This window comes from Aethalodelphis obliquidens, unplaced genomic scaffold, assembly GCF_003676395.1.
Source record: "Aethalodelphis obliquidens isolate GAN/ISIS:26980383/991018 unplaced genomic scaffold, ASM367639v1 scaffold85, whole genome shotgun sequence".
In the NCBI taxonomy this organism is placed as follows: domain Eukaryota; kingdom Metazoa; phylum Chordata; class Mammalia; order Artiodactyla; family Delphinidae; genus Aethalodelphis; species Aethalodelphis obliquidens.
In genome coordinates this window covers 4,560,264-4,583,168 of record NW_020838029.1, presented here as the reverse complement: position 1 = coordinate 4,583,168, position 22,905 = coordinate 4,560,264, and the positions used below count along the sequence as shown (strand labels likewise).

At 51.8% G+C, this 22,905-nt stretch overlaps 1 protein-coding gene across 2 annotated transcripts in view; it reads right to left on the bottom strand.

The window, feature by feature from the left end:
* Positions 1-22,905, bottom strand: part of STARD8 (StAR related lipid transfer domain containing 8) — a 74,955-nt gene that overhangs the window by 20,320 nt on the left and 31,730 nt on the right. The window contains exon 1 of one of the 2 annotated variants that reach the window (XM_027093630.1): positions 11,331-11,439. The exons of the other annotated variant lie outside the window; for it this stretch is intronic. The gene's annotated coding sequence lies outside the window, so the exon portion shown is untranslated. Of the gene's footprint in view, positions 1-11,330; positions 11,440-22,905 lie in introns of those variants that run through there. 2 annotated transcript variants of the gene reach the window in all.

Genomic DNA, 22,905 nt, shown 5'->3' with positions numbered 1-22,905 from the left:
CTCCCAATCCAGCTCTCCTGAGTTCCTGCCTCCAAAGGCACCAAACATCGAGGCTTAAACCTCCAGTCAGCCTGGTCCGTCCTCTCTCCGCTCGTGTATTTAGCCACCAACTCCTATCAGTTTTTCCATCCAATGGTCACGGTTTCCCAGGCCCAACCATGCCCTAGACTCTCATGCCTGGATTACTTCAGCCCTGTAAGCTCCCAGCCTCCAGGCTCTCCTTTCAACAGGTCATCCTGCTAGCTTCTTCTCCCAAGAGCCCAGCTCTGACCTGGCCACTCTCCTACTCTGCAACCTAATGGGCTCCCCACTGCCCACTGCCCAGGGCAGACGTCAGACTGTTTCCCACCTCCACACTCTAGACCCAGCCTGGCTTGAAGCTGCAAATTCCTATTACTCATCAAGATGGAGGTCAAACACCACCTCCCATGAAGCCTTCGCTCCCTGACCTCTCACCAACCCCCTACCACCCAATGGTTTCGTTAAATTAAGTGGCCCCCAGAGCATTTCCCATACCTTCTTGGCAGCACATAACTCTGTCTCCCCCATTCAACTGGAGCTACACCGCACTGGGGTCCTTTAGGTCTCAGTATCCCCACTGCTGTGTGGTATGGGCTACTGAATATTCTTGCAACACCTAGATAAGAAGTCCTGCTTCCCAACTCAACAGGGTGAAGACCTCTGACTGCACCCCCTCCTCTGGTATCCCCGTAGTGAGGACACAGAACTGAGCACACACCTGCGACCCAGAAGACTGGCTGACTGGCAACCCACCTTGCCCCAGGGCAGAAACCACACGGCCAGGAACCAAGACCCAGAGATGTGAGAAGGGAAAATGAACTCTGCCTGAGAGTAGAGGCATTCTGGCCTCAAGGAGCACTTAGTTCTCCCATGCCAAGCTCCCGTGAGGGCATCCAAGCTCACTTGAGAGAAGGGCTATGTGCCATCTCCTGCTTCCTTCTCCTGGCCTGCAAAGTCTTGGCGCTCGCCTGTTTTGACCCTGGGCCACCACATCTACATCCCACCCCCACTTCCTAGTCCTACTTCCCTTTCCTTTTGCTGAGGCCAAATATAAACTCCCGTGCAGGAAATGCCTTGGAGGAGCCTGGCCCCACCCTGAGATCCAGAGAAAATTGTCTCTGACAGAAAGGAAATGGGCTTGAGGGAAGTAGCCTCCTCAGGTGGGGCCTGCTCTCCCTCTGGAAGCCAGCAGACACAAGCCCACCACGGAGCCCCACAGCAGCCAAAGGGAGGGCCAGGACGAGGAGCACAAAGGAGAGGGTCGGGGCAGGGGTGATGACAGGCATGCTCAGGCCATGATGGGGTGAAGGGAAGGAGAACCCAAAACAGTGGTCTAATGGCTGTGTTAAGACCTCAGAGCATAGAGGTTCTGGGGTACAGTGAGTGGGAAGAGTAACAGGCTAACGATCTGAAGACTTGGCTTTTAGCCCTGGCTCTGCTACTTCTCAACTGTGGCTGTGATCATTATTGACAACAATATTTATGATACTAAATGTAATTATTAAGAATAATTCATAATAGACACTAATATTTACTGAGCACTTACTATGTGCCAGACCCTGGGCTAAGGACCTTACACAGATCATACTGTATAAGACAACTTCTCTATGCCTCAGTCTCCTCATCTGTCAAATAGCGTTACGATCATAGTACCGACAACATGAGGTATTTGCAAGTATAAAATGAGATAATAATAATAACAGCCAAAGGGTACAAGTCATCATTATGTCCCAGGCATTACTTTAGGTACTTTTTAGATGATTTATGTTACTGAATCTTCACAACAACCCTGTGAGGTAAATGCTCTGACAATATCTCTATTTGACCAATGAGAAAACTGAGGCCCACAGCTATCAGGTAATTTGCCCAAGATCAGCAGTGAAGAAGTGGTGGGCCAAGATGTACATCTAGGCAGTCTGGCTCCAGAGTCAGAGCCACTAAGTTAGAATCCTCCTCATTAAATAGGAGAAATCGCCTAGGCTATAGACACAAAAAACATATACCAGGGCTTTTGCAGCATGAACCCTTAACCTGAAGTAAGTTCAGAGTAGTGGAGAAAGCACCTAATCATCCCATATCTCTTTGGTCTCCACAACAGCCTTGTCCAAAGCAGGCCTGCCACACAAATGGGGAAACTAAGGCTATGGAAAGGCCAAGTGGCTTCTACTGGACTACAGATGGAGCCAGGAGCCTGCCTAAATACCCACCGCCCTCCTGTTGATCTGTTCCCATGTCAGCCTCCCCAGGCTCTCCCCTCCAAATCCACTCCCCCTTGGTTTTGTACTTATTCAACCACTACTACCTGAGCACATACTCCACACCAGGCCCTATGGTAGGCACCAAGGTCTGAAAACTGAACAAATGTTGAACTCTCCTGGAGTACTTGGCCAGAGCTGCTACCACACCCATCCTTCTCAAGGAGGCAGAGGCTAAGATGGAATGTCCTTTGAAGCACCCCCTGGAGCTTGTTTGGAGGCAAGTAACAGAGAATGAGCTCGAAAGCAATGGAGCTGGCAACTGGTACAGCCTGAGGGAAGGACGCCTGCAGCACCCAAGAGCCCTGAGGTGGGAACATTGTGGGGAGGACTAGAGTTTCCAGACAAAAGCCCACCACACACATACCCAATTTTAGCATGGGCCACACCAGCTGGAGGGCTCACAAAAGTGAATCCAGACAGCCTCCCGCCTGCCCCTAACCTTCTAAATAATGCAACCTGGTTGTGGAGATAGCTCATTAAAATGTCTCTTCTCCCCTGATGCCACCCAGCAGCCTGCTCTGTGCCCTCAGTGCTGGAAAGTGCTAACGAGGCAGGCCTGCTGCTGACATCGGAACAACCCCCAAATCCCTCCTGCACACACTCCCCCACCCCAGTGAAGCTCTGCTTTAGAGCATGGATACCCAGCCCTCAGTGTTTTCTTTGCTCTCCATCTGTCCACCTTGGGGGTCTGGGAGCAGGCAAGGACCTGGGGACTGTCACTGCAACAGCAGTGACTGATTGCTGGTGGGTGCGGGGAGCAGTCAGGGGTAGAAGGGAGACCCAAGCTTCAGGTCTTGCCTCCCAGCCAGGCATGTGGGAAAGGGAAGGGGGAAGCATGACACAGTCACTAAGGGTGTGGGTGGTGGACTCAGACTGCCTGTGTCCTGATCCCAGCTCCATCATTCCCGAGCTGCTGGAGTGACCTTGAGGAAGTTCTTCTTTTAACCTCTCCTTGTCTCGGTTTCTTCATACATAAAATGGGGGTGACGACAGCAGTACCTACTTTGCTGAATTGTCATGGGAGCTAAGTAAATTCAAATGTGTGAAAAATTGAGAAGAGTTCACTATTATTCTTGGTGTTATCATCATTACTACAGCCTCTTGCAGTGTCATAAATGCCACTAAGGAAGCCAGAGGAAGGGAACCCTGTAGGCGGGCATGGCCAGGAAGAGCTTTTCGGGAGGAGGTGGAATCTGAAGTGACAGAAAAGTCCAGACCTATGCCCAGGAGGTGGCAGGTTTGTGCACAGCATGTCCGCAGGTCAGTGAGAAACAGTAAAGTGACAAGGTGGCAGAAAGTACTACTAAAAAACAATAACAGTGAGAGTACTACTTATATTATTGGATTTCATATTCAGCAACCCATGAGGTAAGTACATATCTCCATTTTATAGCTGACAAAATGGAGGCTCACAGAGATTACGTAATTTGCCCAAAGTCACCCAATGCTGCATTATACCAGAGTCCCCAGTCTTCACCATGACACTCTCCTGCCCCAGGCTCCGTGTGTACACTTCGGGGGGTGTTTTGCTTCGGCTCCACTCTGGCCACTTTCCCACATGCCCCTCTTTGTTGTTCCCATTTAGAAGGCCCTACTCAGGTGAGGGCGGCTCAGACCAGATGTTTGGGGCAAGGTGCTTCCCAAGCTCGCTGCCCCTGTCCCTCCTGACTTGACTTCAGCCTGGAGCAGAAAAGCTGGCTGCAAGTGCCTATCTCACACCTCACACAGGCCTGCCTTTGGCCAGTCCAGATAAAGGACAGGAAATCCTCGGGCACCTCCCCTGGAGGTCACTCCCTCTACCATGGGAACAGAGTTGCAGCTTGGGCAGAGGTTCCTCTGTGGTGGGGAAGCTGCCAAGTCAGCCCCAGCCGCCCTGGCTGCCGAGTGTGGTTTGGGGGAAACAGGGAGGGCTGAGCGTCAGAGACCTGGGTTCCAAATCCTCCCTCCCTGGAGACTGTGTCCTTCCTCTCTCTGGGCCTCAGGTGGGGATCAGCCAGGATCGCACTGGGGGGATCACACTGTCTATCTGACTGGGCTCCTCTGAGAACAGAATGGGATCGTGGAACTGAAAGTGCCTTGGAAACTTTAAAGAAGTGGGAGGACGTGTCAATGTCATCGTCATCAACTGCTAGGGGTGTGGCTGAGTTGGTGTTTCTCCCCATCTGATTCACCCTTCTAGGCCCCACTGTGGGCATGGCTCAGACTCATTTCCAGCTTCGATGCTCCTTAAAATATCCCCTTCCTCCACCCCCCGACCAGCTCAAGAGGCAAAAGCAAGTCACAGGAAAGCGGGCTATACGGGCACCCCACACACAGTACAATGCAGTCGGCCCATCCCAGTGAGCACCTCCTCCCCTCAGGCTTGCCCTCTGCTGTGGGAGCACTGAGAAGAAGGCCCTATCCTCCCAGGGCACCACAGTCATGGGAGCTGGCTGGACCGGAATGACAAACAAATCAGAGAGAACCGTATGAGGTGTTTGGACCCAGGACTCCTGGGGTTCAGAATCTACCTGAGATTCTGGAGTCAACCAGGAAAAGGTAATGGAGAAGTCTTCTGGAAAAGTTCAGGCTACAGAAAAACAGAGGAGAGTGAGGAACTTCCAGAGCCCCATTTCGTGCCCCAGAGCCACAAAGGGTAGCATGTGCAAAGGACAGTAATGAGGCTGGGAAGGGGACTGGTCCCTGGTCCCCTGAGGGTCACTTGGAGGAGCTGAGGCTGTTTGGCCTGGGGAAAACACAGGGGAACTTGGGCTCTGTCCTCAGACACCTACAGATCAGAGAGAACAGATAGGATCTAAGTGGTCCCGGGGGCAGAGCTGGGACTCAGGGGTAAAAGCCATAGGGAGACAGAGATCAGCTCAACATCAGAAAAAACTTTTGGAGATTACAGGGATGTAAGCAACCACCTTGAAACATTGCACTCCCAGGTATTGAAGATGGGTGACAGGAGCTGCACAAGTACTTGGAGGGGGAAGACCCGAGCTTCAGAAAGAGAGTCAGACCCACTGCCCTCTAAAGGTTCTTCTTCCCCAAGCTCTGTCTGCTTCCCACCTCTGGGGTATTGTGGGAGAAGCATAAAGGTGACTGGAGCTGGCTAGGCCCTCGGCTGATTCCCACAGAGACCTGGGATCTCAGGAGCACCTTGGGCTGGTACTACCCAGGGGGAGCAGGTCACTCATTAACTTATGGCTGAATGGGTCAGAGGGTGGCCACCTGAGACAGATGGAAACATGAGGAGGGGCGAGAGAGCAAACTGCACAAAAGCCCATGCTCAAGGAAAACCCAAGCTCTGGCAGCTCAAGGCCCCAGCAGCCCTAACTGACCAGCCGGCTAAGAGTATTTAGTGATTGGCCCTGGCAGAATTTGAAGCCAGCTCACCTTTGCCTTGTGGATAAGAAAATGCTCTTGACTGGAAACGCATACTCTCATGGCTAAAAGGAAGCCTGGGGGACCACTGAGTCCATGCCATGGGCCCTGCATTTTAAAGATCTAGGTCCAGAGAAAGCAAATGTCTTCTCTGAAAGTCACTCATGGAGAGGTAGCTATAGAGAGACACAACCAGAAGCCAGGTTTCCTGACCCTATCGTAGGCCCACAGGGTTCACTGAATGTTGTTTCCTTCCCGTCTCACTGAAACTGCAGAAAGCTTCTTGTGGTCTAGAGCTTTCTAAATTGGACCTGGGTCCTAGCTTGACCCTTCCCAACTCCCACTGCTTGTCAAGGTACAGGTTCTCGGAGGAAGGTCTCCTCCTCCACTATGGAGGTCTCAGGCCTCATGTCTCAACCTGGTGTGAAGGGACCTACAGTGGACTGAAAACACACACACACAGCTCCACCCCAAAACCCAGTAATGGCAAACCCTTTGGGTGGGCATTTCTTGCTCTTTTAGACTTTCAGATTGAGATCAGGGAGTCAGCTGCTCCTGGAAACACCCCAACCCCCTTATGACTCTGATGCCTAAAAAAACCCCAAAAAACTCCTACCCCACTGTCCATCTGAATCCCTATTAACTCAACTCCCTGCCCCTCTCTGTAATACCACCCAAGTTGCATATGTGTCCTTCAAGCAATGTGAATGACTACTTCTGTTTGCGCAAGTGAAAACAGAGGAGCAGAAGTTTAATTGGCCCCAGAAGTTCCCATGACTGAATGTTCATTAATGTCCCCTTGGGGGAAGGTAAGGGCTCAGAAATGGGGTCCCTTTAAGGCCTGGGGTGGACAAAGAGTTAGTTAATGGCCATCCCTAGAGGTGACTTTCCAAAGTGGTTATTATGTGGCTCAATCATTAACCAAGCAGTGGCAGGACCCCAGGCTTGTTGGAAAGGAGCCACTCCTTTCCCAAGGACAGCCCAAGAGCAGGAGACTCTGGGGCAGCAAGGCCTAGATGAGGGAAGCTCTCTCTCAGCTCCACACAGGGGTGGAGGAAGGCTGGCCCGGATATGGAGGAAGTCAGCACACCCTTACTGGAGTGGGAGGGAAAAGCGAGACAGTGAGGGTTTTTATCATGAATGAGAGAGGAAGCTCCAAGCTGGGTCATGGTGATTAGATGACAAGCTGGGAAAGACGCTCATCCTGAATGCATCCTGTTTTGCTCTGAAATGGAACTGGCCTCAGGGGCCAGGGGCAGGGGAGGGGCCAGGAGGCAAGCAGCCTCCCAGGAATTCTCCCAGGCCTGCCGACCTCAAGATCCTGGGTGGCCCTGGAACTGGGGAGGCCAGCAAGAGAGTCAGAACTCTCATTTACTACTAGAGAACCAAAGCACGCATGTACTTTCCACAAGAAGCCTCCACAAGTCAGCCTTGGGAGCCCGAGCCCCAGAGCCCGAGCTTCAGAGATGGCAGCCGGCACTGTAAAACAAGGGGATAGGGCTCCATAATCCCTCCAGCTCAGACCTTTCCTGGGCCTCTCTTTCAAGGTTCAGCTCAAATGTCACTGCCTCTGTCAGTCACCTTCCCCTCAGTCAAAAGCCACTGCTCCCTGGTCAGGCCTCCCAGGGCAAAATATCCTCCTTAACAATTGGAAATATGAACACTGTTAGGATATTTGATGATATTAAGGGACTGTTTTAAAATGTGATAGTGGTGCAGTGTCTATCATTTAAGTCCCTATCACATATATATATAATATATATATATATATAATATGTATATGACTATTTATAGATAAATCAAAAGGTGTCTGGGATTCATGTCAAAATAACAAGAAAGAGAATGAAGTAGATGAAGGCATATACAGGGAAGGATTGGCCATGGGCTAACGGCTGTTGAAGGTGGGTGACGAGCACATGGGACCTTATTACATTAATCATCTCTACTTTTATGTATGTTCGAAATTCTCCATAATAATTTTTAAAGCCCTCACCGAGGTAAAGACTTAGTGTGTCATGTATCATTCATGCCACTAACCCCCATCTACTAGATGGTAGGTTCCCTGAAGGTGGGGGTTACACTTTGTGTCCTCCACAAGACCTAGTACCAAGAACTTAATGACTAATAATTTATATAGCACTTGGTAGCTCACCAAGCACTTAGCCATGGATCCTCTTGTTTAATCCAGTAAAGTGGAAAAAAACGGGGAAAAATTAAGAGTCTGAGAGATTGAGTGGAGCAGCAGAGCCTGGATTTAAACCTCCATGAGTCCTGCTCCCAGTCCCCAGTTCTTGGCCCCACACCATGCTGGACCCCTGAGGAACTTAACCTCCAGTTCTGCAGTCCCTGAGAGGTCTCGGGTAAATAGGGACAGCAACAGTGGGCATGCAAGTTCCCAAGGTGGCAGGCTGGGCAAGAGGAGACTCAACACACAAACACAGCACTTCAGACTGGTGACAAGGGCCCAGAATGGTGCCTCCTGTCCACTGATTCAAATTTACTAGGACCCGCTCCCCCTTAATATACACACATAAATCAAGGCCCCGGGTCACAGATGAATAAAGCTGTAATAAACACTTGACATCAATAACTGTGTTTCCAGCCCTGTGCTCAACTCCTCTGTTTAGGGTTGCAGGGTGGGGGAGTTCACACATCCCATCCTAGAGCCCTTGCATCTTTCAGATCCCCTATCTTTACTTTATCTGATAACAGCCTTCCAAAGGCCCAGGGCCATGACACTTCATCTTACCCAAACTGGGAGTCCAAGAAAAAAGTTCTCCTTATCCTATTCAAGCCAGAGGCAACTCCTTCTTCCAGTGAGAGACCCCATGCCCCACCTTCCACAAGAAGGTGGAGGCACAGCCTGCCTTTGTTAAACCTGTCATCTGTTGAACCTGAACTTTCCAAGGCTGGAACAGGGAGCTCCAGGAGTCTCCGGGCAGAAAAGCACTGACTGCTGCCACAGCAGCCCCATTAGAGACTCGATCCTCTAAGGGAGGCCTTCCGGACTTTCTTGCTTTTGTGTTGCTGCTGTTATCCCTATACCCGGCTCCAGGGGTCCTCTGTTCCCTCTCCAATCTACAGCAATCCCACTACTGGGCATATACCCTGAGAAAACCAAAATTCAGAAAGAGTCATGTACCAAAATGTTCATTGCAGCTCTATTTACAATAGCCCGGAGATGGAAACAACCTAAGTGCCCATCTCGGATGAATGGATAAAGAAGATGTGGCACATATATACAATGGAATATTACTCAGCCATAAAAAGAAACAAAATTGAGCTATTTGTAATGAGGTGGATAGACCTAGAGTCTGTCATACAGAGTGAAGTAAGTCAGAAAGAGAAAGACAAATACCGTATGCTAACACATATATATGGAATTTAAGAAGAGAAAAAAATGTCATGAAGAACCTAGGGGTAAGACAGGAATAAAGACACAGACCTACTGGAGGAACGGACTTGAGGATATGGGGAGGGGGAAGGGTGAGCTGTGACAGGGCGAGAGAGAGTCATGGACATATACACACTAACAAACGTAAGGTAGATAGCTAGTGGGAAGCAGCCGCATGGCACAGGGACATCGGCCCGGTGCTTTGTGACCGCCTGGAGGGGTGGGATAGGGAGGGTGGGAGGGAGGGAGACACAAGAGGGAAGAGATATGGGAACATATGTATATGTATAACTGATTCACTTTGTTATAAAGCAGAAACTAACACACCATTGTAAAGCAATTATACCCCAATAAAGATGTTAAAAAAAAAAAGAATGGAATTTTTAAACCTCAAGAAGACAGAGAGTGTCAAAGTTTGGACTTCTCTGTGCCACTTCCTTCACTCCTCTGTACAAACTCAGGAGGTGTTGTCTTCTGTCTTCCCCTCAAGACTCATGCCACCCGCCCCCCCCCCCAGGACTCACACAGGGTACACAGCCCTTTAGTGCAACTTCAGCCTCTTCTTGCCCTAAACACCTCCAGATGTCATCTCCCTCTCCTCTCCAGATCAGGGAGAGGAGCTGCAGATGCACAGAGAGGTTTAGCATACTTCTCCAAGAACTGCTTACGGAGTGGAGAAAAGGCAAGCAAATAGGGGAAACCAGACTCTATCCATGTGGTGTTTTCTAACTACAGAGGTCCAGGGAATAGAAATTCCAAATCCCAAATCCAGAACATAGTTGGACAAAGGCCAAATCCTGGAAATGAGGACCAGCCCAGAATGTCCAGCAGTATGGTAGCTGTAGCTTTAGGGTGAAAGAATCCCCCACCCCTAAAACCATCATTCCCATCACATTCTTTTGGTTCACTCCATCAACCACTCAGAAACCACCTGCAGTCACCACCTTCTCTACGCCCTTGGGCTGCCTGCCCTTTCACTCCCCCGACAAGAACTGTCTCTCTTCTACTCCAGGAGGATGAAAGTGAAGGGAAAATTCAGAGAGCAGTAAGACAGACGGTGGGTGGGGACATCAACCCCTAGAGTGGGAGCGGGAACAGGTCCACAGTAGGAGTCAGGGTTTGAAAATAGCCCTGGGTGTGATTCATCACCGTCTCCTTCGGGGTCGGCAGACGTGGGTGCTCTGAGTGAGATGGAGACATGCCAGGGCCCTCCAGCCCAACCTCTGGGGCCCAGGGCTCTGCATTGGCCCCACAACTCCCCACCAGTCTGGCTGCTGTCCTGCTTGCCCTTCCCAACACCACTAGTCTTCCAGCTGGCTTAGCTGCATAATCACCACAAGGCTCTCCATCTGCAAAGCTCCTGTCGCCCCAAGCATCTCAGAAACAACCCTTTACCTGCCAGCTTAGGAGCCTAGACAAGTCACCAGATGTCAGGGTGGAAGAGACTGGCCCTTTAGATACCGAATTCCAGCCCACCACCCAAGGTGCAGTTGAAAACACTGTGGCCCACAGAAGTAGCATGACTCGCCTAAGGTCACATGAATTAGTGGCTGAGCCCTGGTTCCCTGAGTCGTAACTCAGTACTTTAAAGAGTTTGGCAGAAGAGAAATGGAGAGAACCTCAGACTATCTAATTGGGAAATCCCAAAAACTTCCACTAAAAGGCCTTTGCTCAGAGGTTCTCTAATCTAAACCCATTTTGGACTTCATGGGGAAACTGAGCCCTGGAAGAAGCGCCTTATCCAAAGGTTTTCGCTTGATCCCCGCTGCCACCTCAATACCAGGAAAGTCCGGGCGTTTCTCAGAAGGAAGGCAGTGGCCGAGGGGAAAGCCCATGCCGCCCAACCAGGGGCTTCCTGGAAATGCGCTCAAAGCAGAGGAAGGAGTTGAGGAAAGGAAAAGCGGCGTGACCCGACCGCAAAGCCCAAGCCCCGCCACCTCGCCCAGTTCTGCCCGTCTCCGAAGCCCCTGAGCTACGGCTCCGGGCTCCAGTCAGGCCCGGGGGTAATGGGCGGACAGCCGCCTTCCACCACCCCACTCTCGAGGCTTCCTAGGGAGAAGCGCGGCTGGCGGGCTCCGGGGTTCCCCCAATTTCGGCGACACCGGCCTCAAATCCTGGGGACGCAAATGGCTCGGCTCGCTCCCTCCGCGTCTCCCGTGGACGCCGCGCAGCCGAACCGCTAAGAGCGGGGGCCGGAGCGCGCCGGAGAGGTGAGGCGAGGAGAGGCGAGACGAGAGAGCCCCGGCCCCCCGCCGGCCCCGACCTCCCCTGGCCGTCGCCCCAACTCCTACCTGGAGGCCGCGTCCGTCGCTTTGGGTTCGAGACCCCGACGCAGCTGCCAGCGGGCGGGAGGCACGCGCGGAGCCTGGGGTTGGGCGGGGGTAACGGTGCCAGCCAGAGGAGCAGCTGCGGCGGCTGCTTAGCTGTTGTCAAGCCGCGGCCACTCTCTGCGCAGGTGGGGAGGGAGCAGCGGCGAGACGGGTGGCGGGGACGCCCCGCCCACCTACGGGACCTTCGACCAATGAGGGCGCAGTCCGGCCCACCGAACTCCCCAGAAAGCGGCCCAAATTGTGGTGGGCGGGGCTCTGCCTTCGAGTTCTTCCAATCCCCGCGCTGCTGCCACTTCCTCCGGTCACACCAATGCGGGGGGGCTGGGACAAGGCACAAGCCCAGGGCAGCAACTAAGAGTGAAGGAACCGGGTGGCCGGGCACGCAGACTAATATCTATTGAGCTCTGTAAGTGACTGGCACCGTGGCGCGGGGTGGGGGGGATTTAAATACTTACGCCATGTGCACGGGAAGGTTCAGTGGCTTGCTGAGGATAATTTACAGGGAGTTCAGAAGACACAACTTTGGTGAGATCTCCGATTAGTTGGGGCAACCAAGAGAACATTAGATATTTGAGAAGGAAGTTGCCATTCCCACCTTGTTCAGGCCTCAGCATTCTGCAACTCCCCCACTCTCTGTCCCGTGTCCAGACTCTACCTCTGCAGAGAAATGCACGGAAAACTTGGGGCGTTTGCATTAATCATAGTAGGAGAGGGCTCCCAAGAGTTGTGACAGCAAGTACCACCAGAAAGCCTGTTTAAATTCAGTAAGAAACCGAGTGTTAAGATTTGATTTCTCTCTTGCCTTTCCTCACAAGGGTCCAGCACAAGTTCACACTTTGATTTCATTGTTGACTTGGGGACTCCTATTAGCCAGGGATGGAAATACCCAAGACCCCATGCCATCCAATCACCATCCTCCACATTTACAAATACAGAAACTAAGAAGAGATGACTCACTCAAGTTTCCCCAGCAAATCCATGTCAGTAACAATACCTGCACACCGGTGTTCTAACAGATGGGAGATTTCATACCTAACAGATGGGAGAAATGAAGCTGAGATTCCTAGAAAGCAGGGACTGCATCCAACTTGTTGCCTAGGGTACCCAACACTGAGGAGAGCAAAAATTAATGTTTCTTAGGACTACAACTTTCTTAAGGTCGTCCGAGGCAATGGCAGAGCCAGACCTAGCCCCAGGTGACCCCTCTTGTCTGGCCTTCAGTACACTAGGCCAAATTGGAATTCTTCCACCTTCCTTCCCTGCCAGGCCTGATGAGAATCAGAGGAGAAATGGTGAAGCAAGGCTACGTCCAGTGTGTACGCCTCTTTTCCTCTCAATGGCATAACCGCACACAGCTGGCACTTTGCTCCAGATGAGCCATGTCCCCTTGGGTCTTGGATGTGGATGAGGCCTGTATGCCAGAACTCACTCCTGGAAACAAAATCCTACCCAGAGTCCGAAACTTTTATGATGGGTGGGAAGAAACCTTTATGATGGGTCACTCAAGATGACCTTCCTGAGACTGGGTTGCTATATTTGTAAGTATCCCTAAGGCTCTGAGTTGGAGCCCAACTTATCTTGCTTCTGGAAAAGGCTAGAACAATATAAGAGTGTGGGTCCTGCAATGATCCTAGAGCTTCCCTAAGGGCAGGAAACCATGTCAGAGCAGATTCCATCCACCAAGCACAGTGCCTACAGTAGCTTCTCAATAATGTTTGCTAATGGGTGAATGTATGTTAAAAGATACTCAAGGGACAACCACGAATAAATACAATCAAACGAATGATGAGCAAAAAACCCAATTTACCTTTTGGTATATACATTTAACTGAATCAGATATGATGGGTTCTGAGATACCCAATTCTTTAAAAAAAAAAAAAAAGGCAATCAAACCTGAAAACTGCAAAAGGGAAAACTGCAGGAAGTACAAAAACTACAAAGAGTACAAAAACTACAAAAGGAGCAATTGCTATAAATAATGAGAACAAGAGCTTCACAGTGCCTGGCATAGACTAGGCACTCAATAAAAACATCTGGGGCTTCCCTGGTGGCGCAGTGGTTGAGAGTCCGCCTGCCGATGCAGGGGACACGGGTTCGTGCCCCGGTCCGGGAAGATCCCACATGCCGCCGAGCGGCTGGGCCCGTGAGCCATGGCCGCTGAGCCTGCACATCCGGAGCCTGTGCTCCGCAACGGGAGAGGCCACAACAGTGAGGGGCCCGTGTACCGACAAAAAAAAAAAAAATCTGGTAATGAGTGAACACAATAGTCAGCGAAAGCTACAATCCTAATATTTGCCATGCACACTGTGACATTCTGAAATGGCCCAAGCAATGTCTAGGCTATTTCTCTAGGTGTTTTTTGATCTTTCCCGTATCCCATGAGCTTCAGAAAAGCAAGGAGAGCTCAGCCTTGTCAGGAAAACAAAGATAGTTCATCTCCTTCAACCACCAGCAGCCCTTGTTCCCCAAGCCCCCCACCCCCAACCTAAGCCAGAGTCTTGCATAGAACAGATATTTGGTAATGGTGCCTGGAAGATGAGAACATGGTACCTTTTCACAGGTTCCTTTCTGGGCTGCAACTTGAATGACTCTAGAGATAACTGGAGCCTCCAGGTCTTTGCCATCCCTTTTTCCATAAACCCCCCTATTTCCTGTGTGTCCTATAGTGCTGCTGCTGCCCTGGATGTCAGCTCAACCATCAGGCAGAGAAATGTAGAGTCTTCATGGGGGTAGGCTGAGGGCAGGTGAAAAAGCCTCAGTGTGAATGCGTGTGTTTCTATGCCTGAGGCACAGCGCTTCCCTCATTCTACCACTACCACAGCCCAACTGTGTCATACAAAAGGCAGTACAATGGATTCTGGAGCCAGACAACCTGGGTACAAAGTGCAACTCTGCTACTTACTAGCTGTGTGACCTTGGGCAAATTACTTTCCAACTTTCTGTGCCTCAGTCTCCTCATCTGTAATGTGTGGACAATAATCATAGTCCTGACCTTATTCTGCTGCTAAGCAGATCCACTGGACTAAGTGACACTTAGAACAGTGGCTGGCACCTAGACAGTGCTTCTAAGTGTTAGATATGGTGACAGAGGCACTGAGCAATGGTAGAGTGAGCCCTGGATCAGGAAGTAGGAGAGTTGGGTGCTAGTCCCAGTTCTACAGCTTTCTGGCTGTGCCACCCAGGGCAAGTCATTGTGCCGCTCCAACCATCAGTTTCTTCATCTGTAAAATGAGGGGAGAGTACAATCCCTAGTGGGCAAAGTTGAGACAATGGATGTGAGGCTGTACTGTAAAGGGTGACAGGTGACAGGATGGCACTGAAGGTGTTGCAGAGCTAAGCTTTTTGCCAGGGCCAATCAGCTCTTTCCTTCTAGGCAGTGGCAGAGCGAAACTCTATATGCCCTTACCCTGAGCCTCACTCTGAGACACTTGCATCCCAATAAGCACCTATCTGAGGACTTAAAACAGTCCCTACACCCCTCCCTGCCCAGGATGGGGGTTCCTCAGGCTGTTGCAGGTAGACCCATAGCCCCACTCCAGAATGGCCCAGGGTAACGTCAGGTAGGAACCCAACAGACTCTTCCACTACTCTTTTCCATGCAGCTGAAGGTGCAGCAGCAAATAATTCCAGGGAACTCAGCTGGGAAGAAAAAAAGAGGAGTAGGAGCTGCGAGGGGAAAATCAATTGCCCTCAGACCAGCCCTGCCCAGCACAAGACCATGGGTGCCCTGACACACGCACTCACACTTGCACACATATTCCTGCAGGCCTCATGGAAAGCCCACCCATCAGGCCTGGGAGGGTAAAGGACCGCTCCCTGGTGGTTTAGGGCCCCCACCCAGCCTCATGAAAAGGGGCTATTGATCAGGCTGCCACAACGTGGGATTGTGACAGGTGGTAAAAAAAAAAATTCCTGAGGAGCTGTGGCCATGTCAGGGGAGTGTGCACTAAGGGGGTAGCTGGAGTAGGGCCAGATGTGGGGAGGGGAAAATGTAGTGGTGGGAGGGGCTTGCAAAGGTGAGGGGCACACAGACACCTCACTGAGCACTGCCAAGCGGGGGTGGGGGACAGAGAGCTATGTCCTGGGAGGAGCACAAAGACCCCCTGCCAGCTCACAACCCAGGGGTCTGCCATGGCTGTGCTCACCCCACACCCCAGAGCATTCTGCAGCAGGGAGCTCTGTGTTGGGCTGGGAGCCCTGGGCTGGCTGTGAGGGGAGTTGGAGCACTGGCCAAGCCAGGCACAGGCCAGGGGAGTTTCAAGGGTCACTTTTGCCCTTTCTGGGCTCTCCCTCCTTGAGCTAGGACACAGAGGCACTCATTCCCTCCCACGTGCCTTCTGCAGCCGTCAAGAGGAGAGTGTTGGGGCAGCTCATGACTGCCTCCAGACATTTGGACTAGACAGCTGCAGGCAGAAAACCCAGGCCTACTCAGTCCCTGTCCGGGGCTCTTCCTCAGACATCCGAGAGCCTGTCTCCCTGTTCCTAACAAACACCAGATATAGTGTCAGCTTGATGGCATCCTGCAGCATCCACACAACAGACCCAGCGATGGGCCCCTTTCACACCCAGGATAGGACCCCTGCCTGGCTTTACTGGCCTATCTCAAAGGAGCTAGAGGTTTTCTGCTGCAAGCAGATGGTGCACCACCCCACAGTACTCTCCCCACCCCCCACCCCATTCCCTTGGGGAAGTCGGCCTGCCTTGGGCCAAACGAAATAGGTGGGGTCACACTGGGCACGGACACCGGAGCAGGATGTCCACCCCCAGCCCCCACACCCCATGCCATTCCTGTCCTTCAGAGGAAGGTCACAGTGTGCTGAAGGGAAATGAGCAAAGGCAAGCCCACTTCCAGCTCGAACCCCTCACCTTGCCTCGCACCCGCCCCATGCACACATACAAGCAGCTGAGGTCAGAGAAAAGTCCCTCTAACCTCCCCAACAGCTCCCTCTGCCTGATCTAGTTTCAGCCCTCAACTTGCTCCTTCCTGTCTAGGCTCAGTTTCCTCATCTGGAAAAACAGGGCTGGGTCCGGGTTTCTACGGTCCCTTCTTTCCAGATAATTCTCTGCTCCTGTGAGCTTCTCTGTGTGTCCCCAAGGGGTGGGGCTCCCAGAAACCCTACATGCATGGGGCTTCTGTAAAGGAAGGGGTAGTGGGGTGTGAGGGTCCTCTGAGGCTGGGGGTTAGCAGGCAGCCAGGTGAGAAAGAGCAGAGGAAAGTGCAATAAAGGAAGGGGTAGGGCTGAGGTGAAATGCAGAGAAAGCGAGGGGGCTGAGGCCAAGCTGGTCCAGATGGCTGGAGACCCGTCCTCTGCCTCCAGTGCTGTCCTCAGCTCACCCTGCAGCAGACACCCAGAAACCCTGAACAGAGCTCAGGATCCTGCCCCCTTGCCTGGGACCCTTCCACATGTCCCTCCCAGGAAGCAGCTCCCAAGACAAACTCTGGGAGGGTGAGGAGGAGATGAAGGAGGAGGAAAGAGGGGACTCTTCCTCCCCACCCACAGGCTCCACCACCAGCCCACCACAGCCTGACCTCATGCTGCAGCCCACAAAGTTGGAGGGCTGCTGGGGTGAGGGGGAGGATGGGGGCGGAGAGTAGCTTTTACAGGTCCTGCCCACAGCCTGGCCCAGACCAACCCTGTGATTGTGGGTCTCTGGGGCTTGGCAATCTCAATTCAGACAGACAGTGCCTGGCCCCTGGCCACCCATCCACCCTGCTTCCTTCCCCTGAAGGATAGCCCTTAGAGGCCCCAGGATGACATCAGAGAGGGCAACGGATGTGTGATGTGGCTCCAGGGCCACTCAGCAAAGGGTGTGGATTCTCCTTGGCCTTGGAGTCCCTGTCTCATCTCAGTGGGCCCTTCGGCAAGCACAGCTCTCCCCCTCCTCAACATGCCTACACACACACACACACACACACACACACACACACACACAAAAGTTCTGATCTGACCCTGAGCCAGCACCAGGGCTCCCCTACGCATACACATCAACCTGTCAGTCAACATAGACATCCAGGCACTGACAGGGGCTTGCGTGGGGAACAGGGTAGATAGGCCCAACGAGGGTCCCTACCTTCCTGGAACTCCCATGTCAGTGTAGGAGGCAATAGCAGCCCCGGATGGAGAATGCCCAACCCAGGCAGATGGGCAGCCAGGTTAGGTCCCAGAGGACAAGGAGACAGGAGAGGACAGCAAGGCTCCCAGGTTGCATATCTGATGTCTCTGGATCAGCTGATCCCCAAGAAACACCAGGAAAGCAGCTTCTGGGTCCCACTCTCATGAAGGCTCCTGGATCAGGGGACAGGACACGGCAACTCTGGCTTCTACCCTGCTTCTACCACAGAGACGCTGTGTGACTGGACTGAGAGTCTTGCCCTCTCTGGGCTTCAGTGTCCACATATATACAATCAGAGGGTATGATCTGAGGATCTCCACAGCCCCCATCCTTCAATGCATTGAAGTTCCATGACAAATCTAAACCTGGTTTGCTATTCCCTATATGCCTTTTGAGTGGGAGCAAGGGGAAAATTACCAGGGAAAAGGAACAGGCAGAGCCTGGAAGGTTTTTTTCCATGCTCAAAGAAACATATATTTTTTCCATTTTATTTTTTTTTTTAATTTTTTTTTTTTTTTTGTCGGTACGTGGGCCTCTCACTGTTGTGGCCTCTCCCGTTGCGGAGCACAGGCTCCGGACGCGCAGGCTCAAGGGCCATGGCTCACGGGCCCAGCCGCTCGGCGGCATGTGGGATCTTCCCGGACCGGGGCACGAACCCGTGTCCCCTGCATCGGCAGGCGGACTCTCAACCACTGCGCCACCAAGGAAGCCCTATTTTTTCCATTTTAAAAAAGACAAAGTGACAGGGACTCTTAGAGGCCTGTTGGAGTGTTAACAGGCCCTGGGATGGAGCTTTTAGGCTTTACCAGCTGACTAAAATGTGCTGCCAGGGTGGCTGGGCTGTGTCACACAACTAGGGGACAAAGTGGGGCAGGAAGAGACCCTTGGGGTGATGGGGAGTGTAGGGAGCTACCGGCTAGGTAGTAAGACATGGAGACAAAATGTGGGATAGAAGGACGGACAGATATTCGAACGAAGAGGTAAAAATACAGACCGAGGGTCAGACATATAGTTGAACAGGAAAACATAGAGGAGGGTGCAAGCGCCACGCCAGAGGCAGCGACAAAGAAAGTGCTGGAGGAATAAGGGGCCAGGAACATACTGTTTATTAAAACTGCCTACTATGTGTTAATAACCATAGTAGCCTGTTTTTGTTCTTTCTGAGAGGAGGATGCCCACACAGGGAGAGAGGTGGGTAGGGACGAAGCCAGTCAGACCATAGGGATCAAAGGACGGTGCACCCAGGGACTGAGAGAGCTGGCTAAGAATTAGAAGCAAGCAGGCTGCGGGGGTGGAACGTCTGAAAAAGGGGGCTGCCAGCCAGGGGCGGGGTTTAGACAAACGGACAGATGAAATCCACGAAAACGGGACTGGAGCAACAGACGAGGCGGCGAGGGGGCCGGGAGTGCAGAGCCGGCGGGTGGCAGCACGGGGACTCTGGGCTCAGTGCAGCCGAGCCCCGACCTCCCGCAGGGTCCGCCCGGCTCTGATCACCTGGTTTCCAGCTCGGCGGGTCCCAGCGGGTGTCCTTCACACCCCGCGGCGTCCACGTCCGGAGCTTTGGGAGCCGCAAGGCCTGTCCCCAGCCCTGCGCCTGGGCCATGAGTCCGCGGCGGCTCCGGCGCCTCGGGTGGAGGCCCCAGGACTGAGCCCGCGGCCGGGCAGCGCCGAGGAAGGGAGGGAGGGGCCGAGCTAGCCCCGCCCCCAGGGGCGACTAGAAAGTTCCCCGCCCCCACCTTGAGCAGAAACTCCCCCTTCTCTGTCCTACACCAGCCTCAAGTCATTTAGCTCCACTACTCAGCCTCCCCATCGCCATCGGGCCTCCTCTCTGCGGTTGGAGTGCCCCTCCGGCCTTCTCCACCCGGGCCCCCTATTTGAGAGGTGTCTCACAACCTATACCACTTCTCCCACCCCAGTTCGAGATAGTGAGGGTCTTTCTAGTCACCAGGTCAGTCCCTCCACCTCCTGTCTACAGGACATCTCACCAACCACGTGACATAACGGCAGACCTTGTGCGACATCCAGATGCAGAAGGAAACAATGGCTCTTGCCATCTTGGCTGACTGACTCACTCCTGGGCCTCCTCCACCCCCATAGTTCTCATTACCCCCGAACCCCGTTTTCTGTCTGTCTGACAAGAGCAACGGACCCTGGGTTCCAACAAGGACCCCTTGAAACCCTTCTAGTGCCAAGAATATCCTGGACCTTATGAGCGGAAGCATTCCTTAAAGACTTTCTTGTGTTACAAACCCCAAACTGAGGCCCAAGAATACAAATGACTTGGCCATCATCTAAGCAGGGGACAATTATCTCTCTGTTGCAGGACAGTTATGAGGATGTAAAGGGGCTGATCATGGTACCCGGCACAGAGTACAGTCTCCATAAAGAAAGGTTTGCTTTTATTCTCAAAGAGATCAGCACTGGGCATCCACCACCAAAAACAGCCTGGACCCAGGACCCTAAATTGCATAACCCATTCCCTTACCCCTAACCTCCATCTATGCAGGCAAACTTACATTACCTAACTTGGGAATGGTGGGGAGTCCTATCCCGCTTTGCTGACAATGGAGGGAAGGCAGTAAGATGCCAGTTCTCAGACCTGGCCATTTCCACTCCACTTGTGGTGGTGGCTAGTAAGGGGGTGGAGTGTCTAACAGTGGCTCTACGCTAACCGCAGCATAACCTGGGCCCATTTCCTCCCTGAGCCTCAATTTCCTCATCTGCAACATGAGGATAACAATCCCATGACACATGAGAATAAGGATAAGGGGATACACAGGTGAAGTTCACAGCCCCTCCCTCTACTGTCTCCTTCCCTTGTGCCACAAGACAAGGGCTTAGCAAACCCATATGTGAGGGACAGCCTGGGAAAAGGAAGAGAGGTTTGTGAATTGATTTGTTCTTATTTGTCTGAAATTTGCACCCACTTTTTATAGACGCAGTGGCAGAGCTGGAATAGAATGCGAGATTAACATGTTGATGATCTCCATGTCATTTGCCCTTTCCCAAGGCAGTGCTGGCACACAGTAGGTGTTTACAAAATATTTATTGAATGAATGTATTCTTTACATGGGGAAGAGAACTTGCCCAAGGTCCCACAGTGAATTCATTTCAGAATCGAGACAGATCTCCTGTCTACTCCTTCCACTAGGCCATTCCGTCTCATGGAATTCTTTTTGTTTTTCTCTCATATGATCACAAACCAGTGGGGAGCCCATTCCTCTCTCCTAGCACCCTCTGGCCTATCAGGAGTCCCCATCCTGGATTAGCTCAGCCAGGATAAACAGCCATCAGGAGACCCCTCTCGGTGCCCAGCTTAGTGCTTCCAAGCCTTTGACTTTTGAGTTTCCAGCAGCCACTACACAGCACCTGCCACAGGGGCAATTTCCCTTCTGAGGAAACGGAGGCCCTGGTCGGCTCCTTCCAAGCACAGGAGTTTCCCTTTTGCTCTCTGGTGGGGCGGGAGTGCAGGATACAGCCCCTTGCAGCAGCAGCCTAGAAGGAAGGGTGGCAGCAGCCATTTCCTACCCTGCTAAGGCATCTTCCTCCCTGGCCAGTCCCTCCCCTATTTCCTGAGTTCCGCTTCTTGGGTTCCAGCCAGAACAGTAATATGAAAAGGCTCCAAAGTTTAACTTGAATCATAGGACCTGGGAACTGGGAAGGACCCCAGAGGTCATTTATTCCCACCTCCTCCCCACTGCAGTAATGCCCTCTGTTAATAAAGAGGAGGGGGCATCTGACTTAATCTCTTACAGCTTCAACTTCATGCCTCATCACATGGACAGGATGACACCCACCTGGCAATGTTGTTGTGGGAGGAAATGTGAGAATGGATTTAATAAAAGCTAATGTGTATTGAGCACTAACTATATGCCTGCCATTGTTCTAAGTGCTTTTTGCATACTAATCTATTTAATTCTTACTACAACCAGATAAAGCAGGTAATCATCATCATCATCACACCCATTTTACAGATGAAGAAACTGAGGACGACAAAGATAATGTAACTTGCTAAGTTCACACAGCTAACAAGTGGCGATGGCAGAATCTGAACCCTGATCCTCAGTTTTCACCCATATGATGCAGTGATCATCCTTACCCCGGGGAATGATGCATCATAAAGGTCCTGTGAGCTCACATGTGTTTGTGTGGCTGGAACTTTTGTACCCAAGGACCCTTAAGGCTGAGGGGGAAGAATGTGTAGAAACCCCGGGGGCTGAAGATGTAACCTGAAGCTTTGTCTCCAAGCAGGGAATGTCTTTAAAATCCCTGCTCTTAAACATCTACTTGAATTTTCCAGTTAACTCCAGTGTGCATCCATATTGTTTTCATATAAAAATGGGTGTTTTTCTCCTTTAAGCCTTTAAGGAAAGTTGACACTCCAGGAAGATGAGCCCCATTGGTCCTGTGCATCCATATGCCTCTAGGCCACTGCCTTTGACCCCAGGGGTTCCAGACACCTGACACACGGTAGGCCCTCAGTCACTGAGAATAGCTAACAACACTTATGAGGCACTTGTTATGTGAGTCAAAGTTCTAAGCACTTTCCACTTACGCTTGTGCTTTAATCATCGTGACAACTCTGTGAGGAGGTCAAGTTATTATCGTTGCCCTCATTTTTGGCGGGAAAACTGCAGCACAGAGAGATTAAGTAATTTGCCCGAGGCAGCGCAGTTGGGAAGTGACCACTGGGCTTTAAACCCAGACAAGCCTGTCAGCTTTGGCTAGTAATCACTATACATACTGCCTCTCCAGCCACAACAGAGCTTCTCACCCACACATCTCCACAACTTCAAACCAGGAAAATTCAGTTGATTCTTAGCAGAAGCAGACCTTATTCCAATGAGATGAGCAGCTCCTTGAGGGCAAAGATGTAGGGTCTCTCCCCCCAACTCAGCCTTCCTTAGATGGATGCTAAGCCAGGAGCTGGGCTGTGCAAAGGGCTGGCTCTCCATTCATGTGTGGCAGCTGACTGCTTCTTGGCTGGTGGCAGTCTCTTGGACCCAGCACCTGTTGGGCTGGTGAAAGAGCACTAGCATTTCACACAGGAGTCCTCTGCCACCCTCCATAGCAAAGATCCAACTTCAGAAAGGGCTGCCCGTCTACAGGGACAAGTTCACACTTCTGAGGTTGACATTCATAATTCCACACAAGGTCACCCAGCCAAAGCAGCTGGCCTTCCCAGAACACACTAAACGTCATTAACCCTCCCAATGTGTTACATGTGCTCTTCTCTCACACACACACAAAGAATGCTTATCCTTATTTCCTTGACTCATTTCACAAACGCTTACGTGGTGCTTTCAATGTACCTGGCACTATTCTAAGCTTTTTGCACATTTTAACTCATGGACTCATCACAGAAACCATGTAGGTACTATTATTATCCCATTTTACAGATGAGGAAACTGAGGTACAAAGA